The sequence below is a fragment of the Rhipicephalus sanguineus genome, unplaced genomic scaffold, assembly GCF_013339695.2.
Source record: "Rhipicephalus sanguineus isolate Rsan-2018 unplaced genomic scaffold, BIME_Rsan_1.4 Seq4248, whole genome shotgun sequence".
Lineage (NCBI taxonomy): Eukaryota > Metazoa > Arthropoda > Arachnida > Ixodida > Ixodidae > Rhipicephalus > Rhipicephalus sanguineus.
This window is the reverse complement of record NW_023615220.1, coordinates 33,583-55,102: the sequence shown is the minus strand read 5'-3', so window position 1 is coordinate 55,102 and position 21,520 is coordinate 33,583. Positions and strand designations below refer to the sequence as shown.

The 21,520-nt window shown below is 43.3% G+C and overlaps 1 long non-coding RNA gene across 1 annotated transcript; it reads left to right on the top strand.

Annotated features, from left to right (window-relative positions):
• The first annotated feature begins 15,876 nt into the window (after positions 1 to 15,876).
• LOC119377252 (uncharacterized) lies at positions 15,877 to 19,083 on the top strand. Its single transcript, XR_005180790.1, has 4 exons — positions 15,877 to 15,956; positions 18,186 to 18,315; positions 18,644 to 18,778; positions 18,999 to 19,083. It is a non-coding gene; the product is annotated as an uncharacterized LOC119377252 (long non-coding RNA).
• Positions 19,084 to 21,520: the final 2,437 nt, after the last annotated feature.

The window sequence follows — 21,520 nt, the reverse complement described above, 5'->3', positions numbered from 1 at the left end:
GCGCGCGATGAAAGAAGTGTTTTGTCAACGTCATAAGATGAGCTGATGTGGAGAGTACTGCTTCCCAACCAATCATAAGCTGCGCCTCTCGCGCAAGCCGTCGTCTGCTAGCGTTTGTCGTCTGCTACGATAGGAGCCTGCAGCGGGGGTTTCGCCTTGTCTACGCGATGATTTCCAGGTCAAGCTGACGCTTCTGAGCACAAAATGCACATATGAGTGGGTGAAGCCACCTTTAATTGATATTCTCACGCCAAGTTAAATGGCAGTTAATAATCAAAACGGACATGAATTCGGCAAAGGTTTGTTTATACTCGAGAATCGTGAGCATTCGCAATTATTTTCGATGTCATTTCAAATTACGAGAGCTATTTATTTCTGACTGCTTGCCATATAAACGCGTTCCGTTTCGGTTTCCGAACAGTGAAGATCGAAAAGTTCGATTTGTTTGTGATTTCATGCATAATCACGTACCTATATAATATGCTGTGATTTGCAATGTACGAGCTCGCTCTGGATCGCCCCAAAGTGCGTAGCGACAGCTGCATTTCGGAGATCGTGCCTATTGGTCAGTTAAAGCCAATCCAACTAGACAAGTTATGGAATCACATAATAGGCTTTAATAACGGCTAACCGAAATGCTCCGCTCAATTTTATTTCCAATAACGTGCAGCTGATGTGCTCCTCTGAACCTCTTTGATGGTAATTTCGACCAATGCTGCGTACATCATCATCAGTTGGACGTCTCATTGGAGGAAGTAGGACGCAACACAACAACATAACAAAAAAATGTTGACCATATACCGCGCCGATTTCGACTTCATCGACCATTCATGTAGAACTTTGGTTTTAATCCAATCACAAGCCTTTGCATGCATACTTTGTCGCCATTGACACCCAGTAGGCTTCTTTAATTACTGCGACTCCCAGCTTATTCGACGACTGCAAGTGCCAATACTGTCCATAGCGTACAAGCGAAAGAACACACGAAACTCAAAGCGCCGAAATAAATTAAAACGTACCAGCAATCATCAAGCAGCCTTACGTGGCCGTGAATTAGCTTAAAATCAGCCACGGCACCCAGATACCTGCCGCAGTTGCATGTTCTAAACAGCCATATTGTTCGTAAGAGTGGTCCGGGCCACTCTTGGGATTTCCTCATAGCCACGCTCTTTCTGCGCAATTTTTGTGTTTCGTGAATCCACTTACGAGCCTTTTTCAGTGACGTCACCAAATATAGCAACTGCATCACCATCGCTGGCATGTTCCTGGACAGTCGCAGCACGCTTTCCCGCAGCGGCCGATGTGATAACGACGGCTCTTACGACGTTTTTTTTCGCTTCGTGAATCGACTTACGCGACAAAATTTCTCTTACGCGACAATTTGCTCGTAAGTGAGCTTTGTGAATTCGGCCCCTGATGACCTATAACCTTCGTAAAATGATAACGCTTATGCTCTACAAGTTTTGTTTATTTCCTTTAATATTTCCTCAGTTTAAGTAGCGTTTGCTCAATAAACAAGCATACTAATTTTTTATACCCGAATTGTTCCATAATCGCCTGATCATTTTCTTTGTTGTTCTCTAATATTCCATGCACACACTTGCGGTCGCAGTGATTGTGGCACACTTGCAAGCCATGATTATATGCGTGAGCAGTTTCTATTGCGCACGAAATATTATCCTGCGCACGATCTGATGCCTATACGGACGTCATAACGTTCCAAATATGTTTTATTCTGTTTCAAATTGAACTGTAATCGACCTTGAAAAGGAATTCAAATGTTCGCTCAGTGTGAGAAATGTGCATATAAGAATGAAATTGACAACGATGCGCGTATTTGCAAGACGAAGTTATTTTTCTTTACTTAAGGGAAATGTTTAAGTCATGTTCGGAACATATTGTCATCAGGCTCCTAACTCTGTTGCTAAATCATTCCACGGATAAAGTCGATGACATCGTCTGCCATGGAATAGCAACCGGTTAACCAAGCGAATCTCGACCGCGTCTCAATGAAATATTCGTAAATCCTTTCGCAACAGGCGAGTTCGATCGGAAATCGTCTGCGCGCGGCGGATTGAATTTTTCAGCGCTTGACTTCAATTCTTCGTGCACTAAAGCACAATCAATGCTTGACTGAATGTTCTTCCAGCTCTCGAAAAGTACGACTCTCAAAATCGCCCCCGGACGAGACTTCCAATATATCGAATGTGTATAAAAACTGACAGTGGATTTCAGGGTGCGTAATATCTGCAGAATATGGGTCCCGCATGACGAATGGTTGCATTATGTATTTTAATCATACTGGGTGAATGTCGGGGGAGCTCGTCTATAACAATATCCGCGAAAACTCTTTTCATTCTTTCAATTTCCTTAGAAACTGGAATAGCAAAGAAAGAGGCGGAGATGAGCGGTATAGAATAGGACGCGGATCCTCTCTGTCGTGACATATTGACGTAGAACTATAGAACTATAGCCCTTCGTCGCGTAGTTCACCAGCCATGATTTGTTCACCACCCCGGCCCTCCGTTCCCCTCAGCCTTCCCGTTGCGTCCGCTGCTTTTCACGGACGGTTGGGCACGAAAATATGCAGTTGCAATCTCAGCTAGTGAAAACGGCCTATGCTATCGTCATTTGCATGCCGCCCAATTTTCGCCAGAAACGCGTGCCGCTCGAGAGGGCGCCGGAAATTGCGCGATGAGGCAGGACGAAGTGGGCATCGAGAAGGATAAGCATCGACGCTGGTGCCGGCCACTTCTCGAACAATCTGCACGAATCGGCGCACTGCTATATGTGCTGACACAGCCATAGCATTCACCAGCGCGGTGCGCGTTACGCAATAAGGCGGCGCCATATCATTCACCAGAAGTGGCGGTGCGCGTTACGCAATAAGGCGGCGCGCGAACCGGTTCAGTTTCCTTTCTATATATGTTTAAAGCGATTAGATCTTCATATATACAGCAGTTTAGTTGAAGAAGAGCTCGATGCATTATGCATCAAGATGGCGATGGCTGGCCATGCCGAGAATGGCACCAGGATGATTTCATTGAACTTGAAGCTCTCGGGTTGCTCCTTATTCTCAATCCGATCAATTTGCGTGAAGGCACGCTTTATAGTTAGGCGGACGACTGCCGGATACGGAACGCACAGTTCTTATATTGAATTGCATAGGCCACTCGAAGTCAGCTACCACCCTTCTAGAATCTTTGCAAACTACTATGGGTGATATGTTTCGGGGCTCTGAATTAAGAAACAAAATTTGGTTTCTGCTTTTTATGTCGTTATGTATGTCTTAAAAACACATCTGTTCAACGTTCATTGCATTCACAGCCGTTGCAAGGGCTTTTTGCGTTTTTGTTAAATAATATTAAGCGCCTAGACTGCCTGTAGTGGGCAAGCGGGTGGACACTGGTACATAACGTAACGTCTTGCTTCAATCTGCAGAAAATTAAATTTAGTTCTGGAGATCTGCATGCCCAAACCAAGATACCGTAATGAGGCACGCTGTAGTGATTACCTGCTGTTCATCGGCGTTCAGCTAATATGAGTGCATGGTTCATTTTTTTTTTCGTTCGCCCATTGAAATGCTGTTGCCGTAGCCGGAGCGGAGCCCACGTACTCGCACACCCTAAGAAAAAAAATTCCTTTGACTCTTTTTTGGAGAGTTCTGGTTTGCGACGTATATGACATTCTTTAAAGTGGCACGTCAACTCTCTCTGCAGGGAGATTATAAGTATTACTCTCTTCTGAGAGTCGTGTGACCCACAAGAAAGTGACGTGCCTCTTTAAAGGGAGTCATATACGTGGCAAGTCAGGGACTAGCCGAAAGGAGTCACACATACTCTTCTTTCTCTTGGAGTGTACTTATCAGCCCAATATCTTATCCGCTAAACTTGAAAAGAACACTGAAAATTGTTTTGACCTTCCCAGACAAATCCTCAACTTCCAATATTTCATCTTTCAGTTTCCTAGGTGCTTGAAACCATGGTGACCGGTCTTTCAATTAGAGGACGACAGCTCAAGCCTTTCTTCATGATTATCTGCTCATTAGAAGGTGACCTCGCGCATGCTCCTGGTGCGCACCATAGGGTACGCGGAGGCAACCACGCGGGCTCAGAGGGAAGCTTGTTAAGGATGGCAGCCTCCATTTTACGCATGTCCCAGGCTAATTAGAGGTGTAGTCAAGAAAGCAATACTCGCGTAGTGCAGAACATCACGTCGATGAAAAGACCTGAGAAAAAGCAAGCTACTTAGGGGATCTTCGTTCGCGGTCTTTTCTAAACCCAATTTTCTTTCTGTGCTTCGTAAAGCATGCCCGTTTTTGCTCTTCACTTATTTTGATTGCTACGTTCTTCTGTTCGTTTTGTTTTGACCGTCTTTGCTTCGCCTGTTGCTTGCTCCACGCCATGGATCCCTTGACCTGTTCTGTCATTTACACTACTTCCTGTTCTATTACTGCCCCGTATTTCTATTTGTGCGTCGTGCTCGCCTGTTCGCCTTCTTTAGTTCACCGGGACCATGTTTCACTGAAACGTCTCGGACTGGCCCAGAAACATAAGTTCCACATTAAATCTATGCGTGCACAAACAGCTTAACGACATTTTGATGAAATTATGATAAAGCTATTTTAAGTTATTCGAAGAACAAAGCACGTAGCCCTCACAGTATCTTCCAATGTGTTCATATTGACCTCCGCGAGCGAGTGTTTGTTCTTCGCATTGTTTCTTTAGCTCAACAAGTGAACTCTGCAGCCATTCTTTTTTCTCTTTCTTTTAACAGCCTAGCTTCTCTGCACTAGCCTACTTTCCACATATATAGTGTTTTTCTTTTTCATTGATAAATTTGTCGTTTATTTTCCTCCAGCACTCAAGTCAAAGAACCCATTCCATATACTCTGGCCCAGTGCCACCGGCAGCTTCCTTTATCACCTCAGATGGCCTAGATGGCCAGAGTGTTTTTTTCGGTAGTCGACTTCCGCCCATCCATCACCATTATATCCCTCGGATTCCCTGCCATTGTTTTTCTTTTTATCTCATTAGCTTTTCATCTTTTAGGTACCTCTCGTAAGCATTAAGTCCATACCGCCCTACTTCTGTGGCTAATCGCAATCTTGTCCTTGCGCTGACCGCTGTCTCAAGCACCGCTCTTTCATTTCCATCCGCACGAGCGTTTTTCCAAGCTTCTTTTGTGACTGGCTGGATCAACCGTTCTTATGTTGTCTTTTCTTCGCCCTTTCTGTTATTGTCGGATAACTTAAAGATGAATGAGCTTTAATGAAAATTTACGACTCAGTTTGCCCATAGATAGGATGATACTCAGATTTAGCGTCAATGCTTGGGTGACTTTGATTACCGAAACAAAACTTACTTTTTCTATTGGGGAACCTAAAACTTAAAGCCCGTGAAAAGGTCGTTAGAGGTGGCGACCTGAATGCCATCGCATACTGGCCCCATGTTGCGTAACTACCTTCAAAGTAGCATTGTGAAGGAGAGAAGAAGTTAAGGAATAAATAAGTTAAACAAGGGCATTCTATGCATTTCTCATGAAACATGGTCGCTACCAAAATGAGGAAAGCCGTCAGCCAACATTATGAAAAGACAGTGCGAAAGCATAACGTAACACTCAATAGAGAAAAAGACGCAGCACTTCACTTTGTCTTCGTAAATAAAGCAAGCACTTTCTTTTTTTATCACGATTCCTTGCAAAAACAAACAGACGCAAGCACAATATACCGGGCCGCAGAGTCCGTATAGCTTCAACCTTTGCGAGAACGCTAGGCCGGTGTCAATTCATCACGAGGGATGAAAAAGAGGCCGTTAACGTCGATGCCATGCAAAACTACGAGTAGCGAGCACGTGTCGAGAGTATTCGTCGCAAGTACTAGCTTTTTTAAAACAGCGTCAATCGACAGAGGGCGACGGTTCGTACACGCTAAATCATAATAATCAATATCTAGGCTTTTACGTCCCAAAACCACGATATGATTATGGGGGACACCGTAGTGGAGGGCCACGAAAATTTAGACCATCTGGTGTTCCTTAATGTGCAACTAAATCTAAGTACACCGCCGGCTTCTAGCATTTAGCCTCCATAGAAACGCGACCATCCCGGCCGGCATCGAAACCGTGACCTTCGGGTCAGCAGCCGAGCACCGTAGCCACTGTACCACCGAGGCGGACACTCGCTTAGTCATGGCGTATGTAAAATGTCGGCTAGTACTAAGCTTCTTTACTAAATGCCTTGTATGCTCAGCCAACAGGCGCCGTTTCGAGAGCCCTGCTGAAGTAATTTTCTGGAGTACGTAAATTTTTAAGAGCTGCACGACCTAATATACGACATTGAAGACAGGGTAGTGTACTGTTACCAAAATGTAGTCTGGATTTTTCATGACCCTGAATTCAATCACAGTACTTTAACGCGCTATTTATCCTTCGGTGGCCAGGAGAGCGATCGGCAATCCGCGGCTGCGAGGAGGAAGAGGAGGAAGGAAGGAACAGGAGAGAAAGGAAAGGCAGGGACGTTCACCAGTGTAGAGGGACCTGTATGCTACTCTGCACTGGGAGAAGGGATGGGGGAGATATAAAGACAGAGAGAGAAGGAGAGCACGCACGCACAAAAAGTCACACACATCTAACAGTCATACTAACGTCGTTAGTCTATAACCGCCGGTGCAAGTCTGATATCTTCAAGAAGCTGAGCACTGCCTTCGTCGCCTTCACCCGCGATGACCTCTCAGGACGACATTCCAGAATGGTTTCTGCCGTCATCGGTCTGGGGTCTATGCGATCAAGAGCGACTGCGAGTGATTTTCTCTGCGCATTGTAGCGAGGACAGTCGCAGAATATGTGCTGTAGTGTCTCCTCGCTTCCACAGTTGTCACAAAACGGGTTGTCAGCCATTTCAATTCCTAAGGAGAATGACTTTGTGAAAGCCACTCTTAGCCATAACGGCAAAGCAGAGTAGAGAATACAAGACAGGCAGGGAGGTAACCTGGGCTCAGCCATGCAGGCTACCCTGTACTGGCAACAGGAGAAAGGAAAAGGGCGATAGCCACGTGCTATGGTGATTCATGAATTAAGGACATACGCTTTTTCCTACTTCTCTTTCCCCATGCCAATACGAGGAATGTTTTCGGAACAGTCTCGCAACAACCTTGCAGAAATCACCTTGCAGAATACACACCCCACGCCCCTCGAGCGGCAACAGTTTCTCACCACGTGGCATACCCTAAGGCCATTGGCCTCGTAGAACCTGGAATGATTGAAAAATATATCAATCACGCATTTCCCGGATTGTCACAAGACGACGGCACAGGATCCTTAAAGCTCGTTCGGCAGAGTCTAAGTGACCAGTCACCATTAGCCACCTCTCAAGCAGAAGAGTTCTGGGAATCTCACATCCGAATGAAGGAAAGCCAGCGGGGTCTGTCATCTCTATATCCCGCGGGGTCTTCGGGCACTGTATTAATGCAGGAACGATCTGCATTGAATAAATGACGCGGCCATTGATCCGAGAAACCCATTACTGCTGCGATGCAGACTGAATGCACAGAAAGTTTTCAAGGAGCTTCCTTGAAGAAGCAGAGATGCGTTAATGTGGTGGCGGCTGCATTAAGGATCGAACGACTCTTTGACCCTTGGCGCTGCAGTGCAGATACCAGAACGTAGACTGTGCGATAACAGAAAATGAAAACAGTCATATTGCTAATACTTTTTAGGGTGGTTGAAAGCATCTTGACCCTTAGCAATCTGTCAATCTAATATATGAAGTAAAAAAAAGCATGTAAATCAACAGTATGAAGCGGTTATGGGCTTTTTCAGAGACCTTAGATGGGCTGCAGTATTGTCGAGCATGACTTACCGATGCCAAATTTAGAGTGCATAAGTTTGTTTTACGGTAAGATTCTAAAATGACAAGAATACTTTAACAGGCGCAGGAACTCAGGGTGAAAATAAAAACCAAATGTATAATAAGTATTTGGGACACAAAATTGTCCCAAATAGGTTATGATATTCTGGTTGTTATCCTTCGCTTTTGGCAGCTAGAAACAGCGTGAAACATAACGACCTTGACTTCCCTGTCGTTGATTGAACGTTGGTTGCCAAAGCTAACATGCAAAAAGGATGAAGTTCGGGAACAAGGACGCGATAAGTTTAGACGAAAGCGTTTGACCGTGAGGGCAGAACCTTAGGGCAAAAAAACTGCTACAAAAGAAATTGCGATATAGCCCCGCCAGCAATACCGATTTCCCGTTGCACAAAGCCACGAAGCATCCCCATGTCAGAACGATTGCGCGGGAACCGTGCTGTGGCTCCCGTGGACGTCGACTGGAAGCGCAAATAAACATGAAGTTGATGAATGAAGTCATTCGCGCAGCTTCTTTTGTACCATTTATGTTATCTTTATTATTCATGTTTTCTTTATCTCTCCTTCTTTTTCATTCGATATTAATTTACTTCCTGCGTCCAGGCATGTCGTCACGGCCATCATCTACAAGAGCATTCATTTCTTTCTTTTTTTGATGTGCCTCGTTCGATTGCACAATATTTATTTTCCTTTCGTGAGTAATATTTATCTTTCGTGTAGTTGTCATGTGTTCTCTACGAAGTTTGTCGTCTACCTATTTAGCATTATTTTATTATTGGGAGCTTAACATTGGCTGCTTTCTTTTGAGACACTTATAGTTGCATTCCTTGTGAAGGCTTGGAGATGACGTCATAGATATAAAAGAAAGGCGTGAACTGACATTTTTTACCTTAACCCTTTGACACGTCATGTACACAATTGTGTACACCACTTGTTTTTGCTAACTGTATCAACTACAGGCGAAAAAAGAGCGAGATATATCGACCTTTGGGTGTATTGAACCTCCTGCATAATAAATTTCTCTTCACGTGATTTGATTTTGCTGGGTACTGTTGCATATGATCACTTGCTGAAGGCACTGCCACGTTCGACGAGTCGTTCGACGTGCTTCCTCCCGCGAGCCATGTGAGAAGTATAATTTTTCTTTGCTCAAAATGTAGATAACCAAAAATCAACTTTTACAATATTTCTGGCCTGAAATTTCATTCTATTTATGCCAAAAGAGAGCATCAATGACTTCAGGATAAACAGATATATAATTACAACTTAATTAGGACGATTTACTATAACCCATATAAATTAACATATTATAAAATTATTTTTGTTGCAATAGACTACTTAATGCCTCTTCATAGGTGGCGTCTAAAAGGATTAACGACCATCTGTTTTTCTCTTGTGTGTCTGTGTGTGTGCATGCGAGGACGTTGATACCTGTGTTGCTATGCAATGCAGAAAATGGTTATCTGCTCCTTTCTTTACTTTTACTTTTTCTCGTTCAATGTTTCTAAAGGACTAAGAAAAATGCATGTTCATTCAGTCAGTAGCACTACAATGACTGGGTTGTGCAGAGTATTTTTTTCCTGAACTTTTGTACCTTAATCATCTGAAGAACGTATGACCTACCGGTTTTCAGAATGTGACATTTGTAACACTACAATATATACCTACTCTATATTCTGCGTTTCTTTTCGTAGCCAACGTGCCTACACGAAAATATGTCTAATTTAGGCCTTATTACCGGTATGTTATATAGATAGATCCGACAAAATCCGTTGGCTTAAACTTCAACGCTGTTTCGTCGAGAGCTCGAGGCTCTGAACATCGCCCGTTGGCAACGCATCGGCCGAGCTTCATTTGCATAATGTAAGAGTGCCGATCAATCTTGAACTGCTGGAACGCTGCAACGCAATCTACTTCGTTCGTATGCAATGGCAATACGAAAGAAGCTTTCGGTCCTTCTTTTTACACGTGCTTCCCGCGCCGATAGATAGCATATCAATAATGAATGAGTGCTTCATCTGCTCAGCCGTGTAATGAGATAGCAACTGAAGCGTTCGCTTAGCTCCCTCTTCATCAGCCACTTCTATTTGGGGCAAGAAACAGCGAGAGGAGTTTGATACATACAAAGTAAAGGCGGGTAGTGTCGTATGAGCTCCAGGGTTTCAATTTATAAATGCGTGCAGCTTTGACAAGCTGTGTAAAAGGCGTGTCAAGGTAGTCGTCTGTGTGCGACGGAAAGGCGTACTTCGTGTACAGCGACAGTTCCTACAGTGCACACGTAGCCTGTTGTAGTTTGTAGCATACCTGAAATTTAGTCTGTGTCTGCTAACATCTGTTTTATCAGTAATGGTTTAATTGAATTTCAGTCAGTGATTAAGTCAGTGCTCGTTAGGAGCAAATTGAATTAAAGATCAGTTATTTTTTATTTGCGAAAAAGCAACGTCAGAACACTCAGTCCCTTGTTACAGTGCTTTAAGTAATAGTAATAACATAGACTAGGAGATAATAGTACTAATAATCGAATATTAACATAAAATAGAAGCATTAGTAACAGCAATAAAGACGTAACAATCACTTATCCGGTAAACCTTGAGTAGAGTTAGAATACACGAAGTTCAGGTGCAGATCACAGAAGCGCGCTGAAACAAATGGATATAAGACGGGAACAGGTCGCATGATACACTATGCGTAGTCTCTACACAAACTTCAGCACATAAAGCAGTCTTCTGTCTTTATCTCTCTCTCTCTCGTTTTCGTTTTCTCTCGAATATGTTTTATGATGGACCTCAAATCTCATGGCCGTGAAGCACCAGCACTGAATAATTTTATTCGCCAACGGTTTCGACCTGTGGACCGGTCGAAACCGTTGGCAAATAAAATTAAGATAACCGCTTAGTTGTGTCTCGTCTCTTTGCCAAGCACGCTTGGCCCATTGGAAAGGCTTCCTCCTCAGTATATATATATATATATATATATTATATATATATAATATATATATATATATATATATATATATATATATATATATATATATATATATATATATATACACGCCAGGAAACTGCACTGATGGGCGATATAGGCTTGCGTAAAAAAGCTAAGGTGCCAGTATAGCCGATGGAAGGGAAAGTGGAGGTGCTGTACAGAGCATTGTGGAACAAAACTTTTTCGTTGTGTGGTGGAAAGTAGCCACAGTAGGGCTTTTATTATATTCATACGTCTCTTTTGGGGGCAGTTCTTGTTGGAAATGCTGTGGCGCCTTCAGGCGATTGGCTGGATGTGTAAATCAAGCAATTTTTATGTAAATATCTTCAACGTTGTCAACGGTGAACCTCAGGTTAGGCACAACACGACACGGCGCGTCGCACACAGAGAAGGATAATTACAGCCGGCATAATCATAGTCCCGTGGTTCAAACGAATTCTGCAGAATGTTTTTGTTAGTCTCATGCAAACTTGAAACTTGACCTTTCGGAAACGAGAATTCATAGAACGCGATAAAACAAATGAAACTAGAACCTATTCAGCAGCACAAAAGCGATCGCTGGGAAAAGCTGAGCATTCTAAACATAAGGAAAACTGTGTGAAGCCAACACAAGCGGTATAGGAGCATAGTGCTAGTTAGCTCTTCGTTAGTTATGTTTGAGTGCAAGGTTTTTCTGCTCTCCCAATTTCAGCGACCACGTAACTATTCGTGACTGTTGTCATATCGACAGCAGTGTTCAAATGCGCTACGAACAGAGCCCGTTGTCGAACTGTATAACACTTAGCTTCGTGTGCGCGTGTGTAGAAGCTAGACGAACTGTAAGGGTGAAAAACAAAACAAGGTTATAAAGACTGTAGCCGTTGCCAGGAAGCTAGTAGGGTAGCAAACCGGGTGCGATCGGGTTAACCTCCCCGCCTTTCCTTTGCTTCTCTCTCAATCTCTCTCTCTCTCTCTCTCATGAAGCTAACGCTAACAACGCGGAACTCTACAACTCCCGTATCTATTTATTACCCGTAATCTATGGCCATGGTGGCTAAGTGCTGTGCTCCCGCTCACGCCCACTACACTTCTTCACTTTCCAGTGAACAGGAAAGCAGCAAAAATGATGTGCGTGCCTAAGTTCACGATGATATCGCGGATTCAAGAAGCGGGGAAACTTTCTGCTGCGAAACCGAAGCGCAGCTTGACTTCCGGGTTCCTTATCGCTATGTTTTTCTTGGGAGGCAATGGACTTTACAAATTCTTTCTATTTTTATCTTCATTTTTGTTTTTGCCATTGGCTTCACTTTCGAGCGATTACCACTGTCTAATAACAGGGAAGGACATCTATATCAGTGGCCAATGTCCTAGGTCTTATTTTTCTTAAATGGTCCTGAGCTCGAAGCCCAACACTTAAGACGATAACCTGTTTGGGCACTCAGAATGAAAAAAAATAATCTTATAAAGTAAACAAAATTATCGAATGTCCGACTGGGTGTAGAGCATAGGCGAGTCAAGTTTTAAATCTCCTTGTCGTGATCCAATTCTTACCAATACGATTTCGGTTCTCTTTCTGTTTGTGACGTAGTGGACCGTTCTTTCGGCTTTTGTACTTCAACGTTTCGCAGCTCGTCGCGCTGAGGAGCTCTTAATCCTTCGACATACAACAAATCCGAAAAAAAAGGAAGAACAGTGCACCGCCTTTCTTCCTTTTTATTGTGCACATGAGCGCGTATTTCTTGCAACTCTTGACCTTCTCCTACGTATTCCAACATCCGTGTACACCCATTACCAGGCATCGCTTTCATTAACGATGTCCTCTGTGCCGCGACATGTTACTTTTTCTTTACCTTAATGTTCCTAGATGGTGTCTTCACTTTTTTCTTCGGCGGATCCCTTTTCCTTATACCAGTGTTTTCAAACTTTAATTGCTGTCCTCGAACAGTGACGTCACTTAGTCTTGTTCCTACTCATTTACGTTTGCCTCAGACAGAGGGAAAGAGATCGAATGAGTATTAGGAAAACTGGGGGAATCGAAAAATATGGAGTCTATTTTCGTTGCGTGTACGACTGGGCTGGCCAGAAGGTACGTTAATGAGAAGTTGTGTACGCAGATAACGCTAACATTCATATATTACTTCTTAGCGCTTACCTTCACCGCCCATTGTAGGGGCGCATAGGGCAAAGTTAAAACTGCTTCCGCGCCAACGCAGTATCGTATCATTTGAGCTTCGGTGCAATACGATAGCTCCTTCTAGTGTCAAACTTGCGGAGGCACGTATGGTGACGTCCTGTTCGTGCAAGGGAAGTCATGCAAGACTACATAAAGTCTGCATCCGGTCGGAATAAATTATAGATAATAAAAGTACGTAACATACGATGTCTTCATGCAAGCCGGCCCTTTGACAAATTGTTTACGCCGGCTCGGAGCCACTGAGGTTTAATCTCATGCTCCCACAACTGCTCGACGAGCACGTGCCCTGAAATATGGCCAGACAAGATGCATTAATCTCTTCCTCTGCGTGGGTTCACGCATTTCTAGCTCTGGCTATAGTCAGAGAGTGTTCACACGCTCAATTTCGGATGTAATTAGTTCGCTAGCAGCTCAGACAGGTCAAAGTTTCAGCTCCAGTCATTGTTTAGTAACTAGTTAAGGGATGAAGGGAGCAGCTGTCTCGGCAGCTCGTGCTACTTAACTATTAGCTCATACGTGAACGGGGCCGGCCGCACGTTTTTTGTACCCGGTTTGTACGGCACATGCTTAATTAACTGTTCTAGGGCGTACGATGCACGTGCCTATAAAATTACGTATGAAGTTCCATTGTTCGGCATGCGATTTCGATATGCCGACGTACCCATGACGACATAACGTACATTTTATAATAAACGTACGTGGTTTTTCTTTTTTTTTCCTTCTTTGAAAGGACACACAATACTTTAAAGTAAAGCTGGCGACAAGAGGCGTTATCGCTGTAATCGAGCTCGATCACTCGATCCGCATGACATTACTTGGAAGATAAATATAAATTCATTAGTGGTAAATTGATTAAAATCGCGACTTAGGTCAATTTTAACCTTAGTTTACGGTTTTTGTTGTAATTTACGACTGATAACCTCTAAGTTCTTTAGGCCTTCCCATACACTCTTAATCTTGTTCCACATAGGTTCCACTTAACACAGTGTTCGAAGTGAGTTAACCGTAACAGACATGGGTCTTATGTGGAACTGGGTTGATTCACGTGCTTTATCCGGAACATTAGCTGTTTTTTCTTTTAGTTTTTGCTTAGTTAAGTGGAACAGGTCATATATAACCTAAAGCAACAATTGGTTCCAGTTACCGAATGGCGTGCTTTGCCACTTGTTCCACTTAAGACGCTGAGACAATGTCGTATCTGGATCGTGTGTTCCATTCATATACTTAATGCGCATATGTGTAGACTTTAATCAAGGACGCGACGAGTCGGCCAGTGTGGCGTGCCCCGAGACCGCATGCGCAATTCCTCATGTTACACCTAACGTATGCTTTAGGTATAATCAGATATAATACGAATACCTATACATGTGGTAAAGATCCCCACCCAAGCACTCAGCACAGATGGTTAACCAGCGAACCTTAAACGTGCGGCCCCGATGTTTATTACGGGGTTAATCCCGTCGACTCGTTAAAGCCTTTCTTCATCATTAGTCACGTCTGTCCAGAAATTTTAATTGGCGTTTGACGCCCGTGTGTTCCCTTTTTCATATTCAGTGGACCAGCGGTGACTATAGCTTGCCCACTTTCTGTGGTACATGAACGTTAGCATTTCTTGCGTACATATATACACAGGAAGGACTACTTTTGGTTTCACCTAGCCATATTGAACTTCGCAGAAAAACTCATAAATTTAAGGGAAAAATCATCAATTTAGGAACATGTGAACAGGCTTAATAATTTGAGCGCTTGGCAGCATCTCCCATGCATAGCCGTGCAGCTTATATTTCTGAGCGCTGAATATTCCACTTCATGAAGGCTACATAAGAATAGCAACACGCGGAGACGTTACTGCATTGCGGATGCATGCCAGAGCGAAAATCTATGTCCATGGATGCCAGCTAGTTTACTAGCCAACGCGATGACTTATTTAAATTCTGACAATTTCATACTGCCTTTTCAGCTGGTAATGCTGATCACATCTTACTTCATTAAGATTACTTTCCCGTTCGCTAGAATTGTGCAATAATGTGCGCTCGCGCTCTTTTTTTTTCTTAGAGATTATATCGAAGAAAAAATAGATTATCTACGCCTTTCGCCTTGTTAAGCTAGACGACTTGTACACATAAAATTATAGTATACAAAAAGAAAAAAAAAACCGCCGTGCATTTCTCATCTCCGCCGACGTAAGTAAATTCTTATACCAGTTCTCACCTTTTTCTCTTTCGTTCACATTATATAGAAAACAGAAGCTCTTAATACAAAAGCCAATAAGACACACCGTTTCCAGGTTAATGGGTACATGAACTACACTTTTGATAAATGGCTTATGTCGTATTTGCCTCAAACGGTCCTTCGTGCATGTATTTATACTCATTTTGAATGTTTAGCCCCGTGGCAATGCAAGCGAATAAAAATGAGAAAAAAACTTAATTAAACCGTTAGGGTATAACCTGCCTTTCGCAGTCGCGCCTTCTACAAAAAATGCAACGTGCGCGTCCGTACGAAGAATAAACTACATTTAGCGCACCGCTTTCTCCGATTACGAAACCACTACAGTGCTGCAACGGAACAAAGCACACCAAGATCTGGACTGACGCCGGAGAAGAAACGACTGCAGCGCCTCCGTGTCTCCCTGCAGCGCATTTTGTGAGAAAAGAGCGCGCTATAGCCGACAATCGTTTACTAGCGGAGCGTTGTGGAGGCTACAGAGTTACGGTGGCAAATGCTTCGCTAGTTCCACTTACTGAGACACAGCACTATAGAAGCAATAGAAGCTTGCCCGAGCCTGCCGCCCCGCCGTTTTTTGTGCCGGTGAACGTGCGTGCTTTGTCGAAGATTTGATCATGCTTGTCTACATAGTTCCGGATATTCTTGGACCATCGTTCACAAGTTTTTCTGTTTACGCTCCTGGCGTTTCATTCAGCGGTCACTTCAGGTGAGTGGTGAACGTTTATACTGCTTCTAAATTAGTGACGAGTCGGGGTATAAATGGGGATCCCCGGCATGCTTTCCGCCATTCTGCCCGTTGGCTTTCATCTCGTAATGTTTTGTGTGGCTTGAACGTTTCAACGGCAGCAGCATAATGAAAAAAGTTTACGCGTGTTGTAGAAGGCTGCATGAACGCACAGACAATTGTAAATAGCGTATTCGTAGCCCCATGTAGCTCTTTTATGTGCAACATCAGCTGAGAAATTGCGAACTTTAGAATGTCATTGACGGCAGGGACAGTGTTCCGGTTAGGTGCGCGCAGCTGTGAACTCGGGTCACTGAGAGGTTTCCTATATTAAACAGTTTTTGTAGGGGAGTTTCAGTGAATGACATCGTTTGCTTCCATAATAGCGCTCGTAAGCGAGCTAGCAGAATTCGCGCTCGCCTTTCTTGCATTCCTGGCTGACCTCTGCAGTCTTTCCAGCGAAATGGTACGCATCGCGCTCAGAGACTTCATGACTACATTTTTTTGTGAGAAAAGAGCGCGCTATAGCCGACAAGCGTTTACTAGCGGAGCGTTGTGGAGGCTACAGAGTTACGGTGGCAAATGCTACAACGTATTGCTCAGCGTAGTGTTTGATGCGAGGTTCGACTTTTTTATTTGGCGTGGTATCGTTTGGTGCAACTGCTGCTGCAATCTCTTCAAAAAGCGCTCGAGCCTAGCGCGAACTTATCTGAGAATAATAACCGAAAATTATTTTTTGTAGCGCTACTTCCCACACAACCAAGACACGTTTTTAAAGCATTCAGTTTTATGTGAGCATGTTATGGCCCACTGCAGCTAACGTAATAACGAACTTGCTGTGGCGGTACCGACTAGAGCAGGGGTCGGCAAACTTTTGAGGCAAAGGGCCGAGTTGCACGAAGTCGACACGGCGGGTCCGGACGGCATGTCTAAGGCGGGGAGGGGGAGGGAGGGGGGTGCCAGAAAACTGGTGAATTTACAATAATGTACAAAATTGAAGTAAAAATCATGTTTATTTTCAGCACGCATGTGACGAGGTTGCAGTTTACAAACATACGCTAACAGCAAAACCTCATTTAAGGCCAACACTACCATGTCGACCTTCATAAAAGAAGTGGCGATGTAGGAGAGGGGGGGTCCTCGCGTCGAGAGGGGGGGTTCTCGCGTCGAGTTGGGGGGTCGTCGCGTCGTACCGGGGGCCGCATCATACTGTCCCGTCTAGACCTTTGTTCACGCAGGCTTGCCAGTTTCTTCACAAAATTCTGTTGGCCAATCAGTACAAAAAATAATGTGCGACAATGTTGTTCCTAAAGTGAACGACTGAGGCAGCTTCTGGAGATGCCGGGTTTTTGAAAATAGTCAATATTGTTCAGTTTTTGAATCAGGTATTCTTTGTTTACCATGTTATGGTCATGGAATTTTTTTACTCAAATTTGAATTATTTTGTTTTGAGGGAGAGAAGCCATGAAACAGTCACATCTAAAAAAAAGTTTTGACTGCTTTAGCCTGTGTATGTATACGAGCATGGCTGCATTTTTTATTGTTTCTCGCGCTGTTATGCTTCGTTGCCGTAACAATTGTCCTACAATTTCTTAACCAGCATTGTACTTGGCTATTGTTAGGCTCTTTGATTAACGGCTGCATCTGGGAAGTATTCATTATTTTGTTGAGTGGATTTATATAAGTTCCGTACACAAAAAGTGTGTTTGGTTATTAATAATTTGAGAAAGTGTTTCATCATACTCTCAGCTGTATTTATCTTTCTTAGTTTAAGTCAAACATTTGGAGCCTAAGTAAAACTTGACCAGTGAAAAGCTGTCCCTGTAGTATTCATCCATATATCATTGTTTGTGAAAATACTTCTGTTGACAAACATTACTGTTAACATTTTTCAGATGTCTTGTTTTAAAATAAAATTACTATGAACTATTATTTAATAATTTGTGTCCCTTATTGTGTTTATTATTCCATGCATAAGAAACCACCAGGGAACCTTGTCGGAAGTGGGATAAAAACTTCCCTCTTTCTTTACGGGCTTAAATCCACTGCTTCATGGCCAAGAAATGCTTACTATGGCACGCCGCCGCATGACAGCACACCTAAGAGATGAAGTCACTGAATTGCTGGAGTGATTAAAAATTGCATAACTTGTCCTTGGAGGCGTAGTCATAGTTAAGGCACTTCATGAGCATTACACAAATTCTGTTTCAGGTAGAACAATTTGATTGAAAGCTCTAACCCTGCGGCCAGAAGGTGGAACTACTGTGCCTTTGCAGAAACTCTACATGAAGCTTATCCACGAATGGTATGGAAAGAAAAGGAACTTCAGCAGCTTGGATGGGTGAGCTTGGTTGAAGCATTCCTGGCCGTTGCTATCAAAAAGCGTTAGTTGCTTTGTTTTTTAAATGAAGTGGCTGCGTGATCACAACAGCTGTCATGAAGCACAGCGAAAAATCAATTTAATGTTGCAGCTATATCTTGTTCAACGTGGTGTTCTGCTGCCGAAAATTGGCCACAGCTTCAGTATACAGTGAACACCGAATATATTTGAAAGTGCTATTCTGGCATGTAACGATGAGAAAATATTTGGTTTCTTGGACATTTCCAAAAAGTTGTCACTAAATAGCAGGTTTTTTTTGTGTTAGTGTTACATATATGTTTTTTTGCAGATTGGGTTCATGCGTTCAGTCAGCAGCTCAAGAAAGACCCGGAAATTGCGAATTAAACCACGTTTTGCACTGACCTCTAACACTTCTGAACAAACAACTGATATCTCGTGCGCTGAAGCACAGCGTGAGCTAAGGGTGAGGGCCACAATTTTTAGCCAGTCCTCCTGGTCATTTTCATTTGCTCTGGGAAAAAAATTTTTGGTTTCATATTAAGTCAGCACTGCACGTATACCATTGTTTCTGCAGATGCATTAATGGCATGCATCTTGGATGCCATTGTTTGAATAATTATTGTGACCTAATTCACGGGTATTTGTGGCATAGCACTTACGTAATATTTCTTACTGATTCACAGGCAATTTCAGAAACTCTCACAGACCCAGATCGAATTGATCTTTCAAGAATGAACATGTTGCTGCGTGCAACCATTCAAATACGGCAGCAAAAATCCAGTTGAGGAGCTCCCTGTATACCTTCTGAATGCAGCTGTGGTAAGCATATCTCCATAAACATGTAACATTATGCATGTATGGCTTCACAATTGTGAACTGTCTTTTTCTTAAGCTGCTTCTGAACGAAATGTTCTTCCAATAAATTTTCATTTCACTACTAAAAACAGCAGCGTTCACACCTTTGTCCGCATGCTTTTTTCAATGCACAGGCTCCTGAGTATACATGCTTAGTGCATAGTCCATTTGCAAAGCACGGTGCATGAAAAGCAAAAGGCGGGAAGCATCACTAGAACAGGCCAAATCCGAGTGATTCGTACAGTTATGCTGTTAGCAAGAGAGCAAAAAAACATAGATTGAAAGTAACCGTTTTTCGCGAAATATAGATTGTTGAAAAATGGGGCTTCTGTTACAAAGTATGTAAGCTTCACCAATTTAAAAAGAGCTCAGTGGAAGTTTTCAATGTGCCCAAGAACAAACCACCTTAACTCAAAAACTTATACACTGAGTGTTTCTTAAGACATTTATTTTATGAAAAGCTATGTGCCTAATGAATGTGACATTTGAGTGCCGTGTGTACTGTCTTTTCAGTTGGCATGGAGGTTGAGATTAGGTTTGGGGCATCATTGCACACTATGGAAAGTGAACTTCATAGAATGCTGGAAAAGGTCAGCTTGAGCAGCTCTGTTCATATTGACAGCTATCTACGTCCTAAAAAATCAGAATTTGCTTTAATATCTATGGTGAGCACCTGGGAGGAAACATAAATAAGGTGGCATTAATTCATTGCACTGAGGTGCTTAATCCTTTCTAGGAACAATGGCTAATAAAAATATAATGCCAGTGAGCACACCAACGGGGCTTTGCTACAGATAAGTTTGATATTCACAACAGCTTAAACATACTTAAAAACACCTTAAAATAAATGGTTCTTTGCAGTCCATTAAGTTTTATGGTGTATGATGAAAAATAGCGCGAATAAACGTAAGACAAGACGAAGAAGGCTACAGCACAAGCGCATACTGACAACTGAACTTTTATTAGAAAGACGGAAATATATAGGAAGCCCAAACCACATGTTCACCACGAACAGAACCAAAACCCCCAGATGTGCGCATCCAGGTATCTTATCTCTGCCTTATTTAACGCAAGGGAAGGCTTTGCAACACAATCATCTCCAGCTTTCAAAATGAAAAAAGCTTCAACGAGCTCACGTGCTGTCTGGTCCCTATCACGTGCGAGCACTTTGGAATCACCTACACTCACGGCAGTGCAGGGTCAAATTTGACGAAGGCTGACCATTCAAAGATCGACGGTGATCTTGCAGGCGCGTATTCAGACAGCGGCCTGTCTGTCCCATATAGCATTTACCGCACGTGAAAGGCCCTATCACGTCCCTATCACGTGCGAGCACTTTGGAATCAGACAAGCGAGGAGTACACCTACACTCACGGCAGTGCAGGGTCAAATTTGACGAAGGCTGACCATTCAAAGATCGACGGTGATCTTGCAGGCGCGTATTCAGACAGCGGCGTGTCTGTCCTATATAGGATTTACCGCACGTGAAAGGCACCTGATACAAAACTCCCTTGACACAAACCAAAGGGCTGTCCCTCTATTTCACCTTACATTCATGCCATTTCTGCACAGTGTTTCCCATCCCTTTCTTGCACGGTGTTTCCCATCTTCTCAAGAAGGTTGGTGCTAGATATGATATTGATGTTGTTTTTTCGGCTAAGAATAAGCTTGGTAGAGTATGCGCCACGGTTGAAAGGAAGGTGGACGGGACTGCGCAGAAATGGCATGAATGTAAGGTGAAACACAGGAACAGCCCTTCGGTTTGTGGCAAGGGAGTTGTGTATCAGGTGCCTTTCACGTGCGGTAAATGCTATATAGGAGAGACAGGCCGCTGTCTGAATGCGCGCCTGCAAGATCACCGTCGATCTTTGAATGGTCAGCCTTCGTCAAATTTGGCCCTGCACTGCCGTGAGTGTAGGTGTACTCCTGGCTTGTCTGATGCCAAAGTGCTCACACGTCATAGGGACCAGACGTCACGTGAGCCCGTTGAAGCTTATTTCATTTGAAAGCTGGAGATGGGGGACTGTGTGGCAAAGCCTTCCCTTGCGTTAAATAAGGCAGAGATAAGGTACCTGAATGCGCACATCTGAGGGTTTTGGTTCTTTCCGTGGCGAATATGTGGTTTGGGCTTCCTATATATTTTCTTCTTTCTAATAAAAGTTCAGTTGTTAGTATGAGCTTGTGCTGTAGCCTTCTTTGTCTTGTCTTACGTTTGTTCGCGCTATTTTCATTCATCATGAATTACCAACTCGCCAAACAGTCTAGTCTTCTAAGTTTATGGTTTATTTGGCCTGTCATAAATGTATAAAGTTGCCCTGAATAACAATAAATAAAAACGTAACCCACTAAT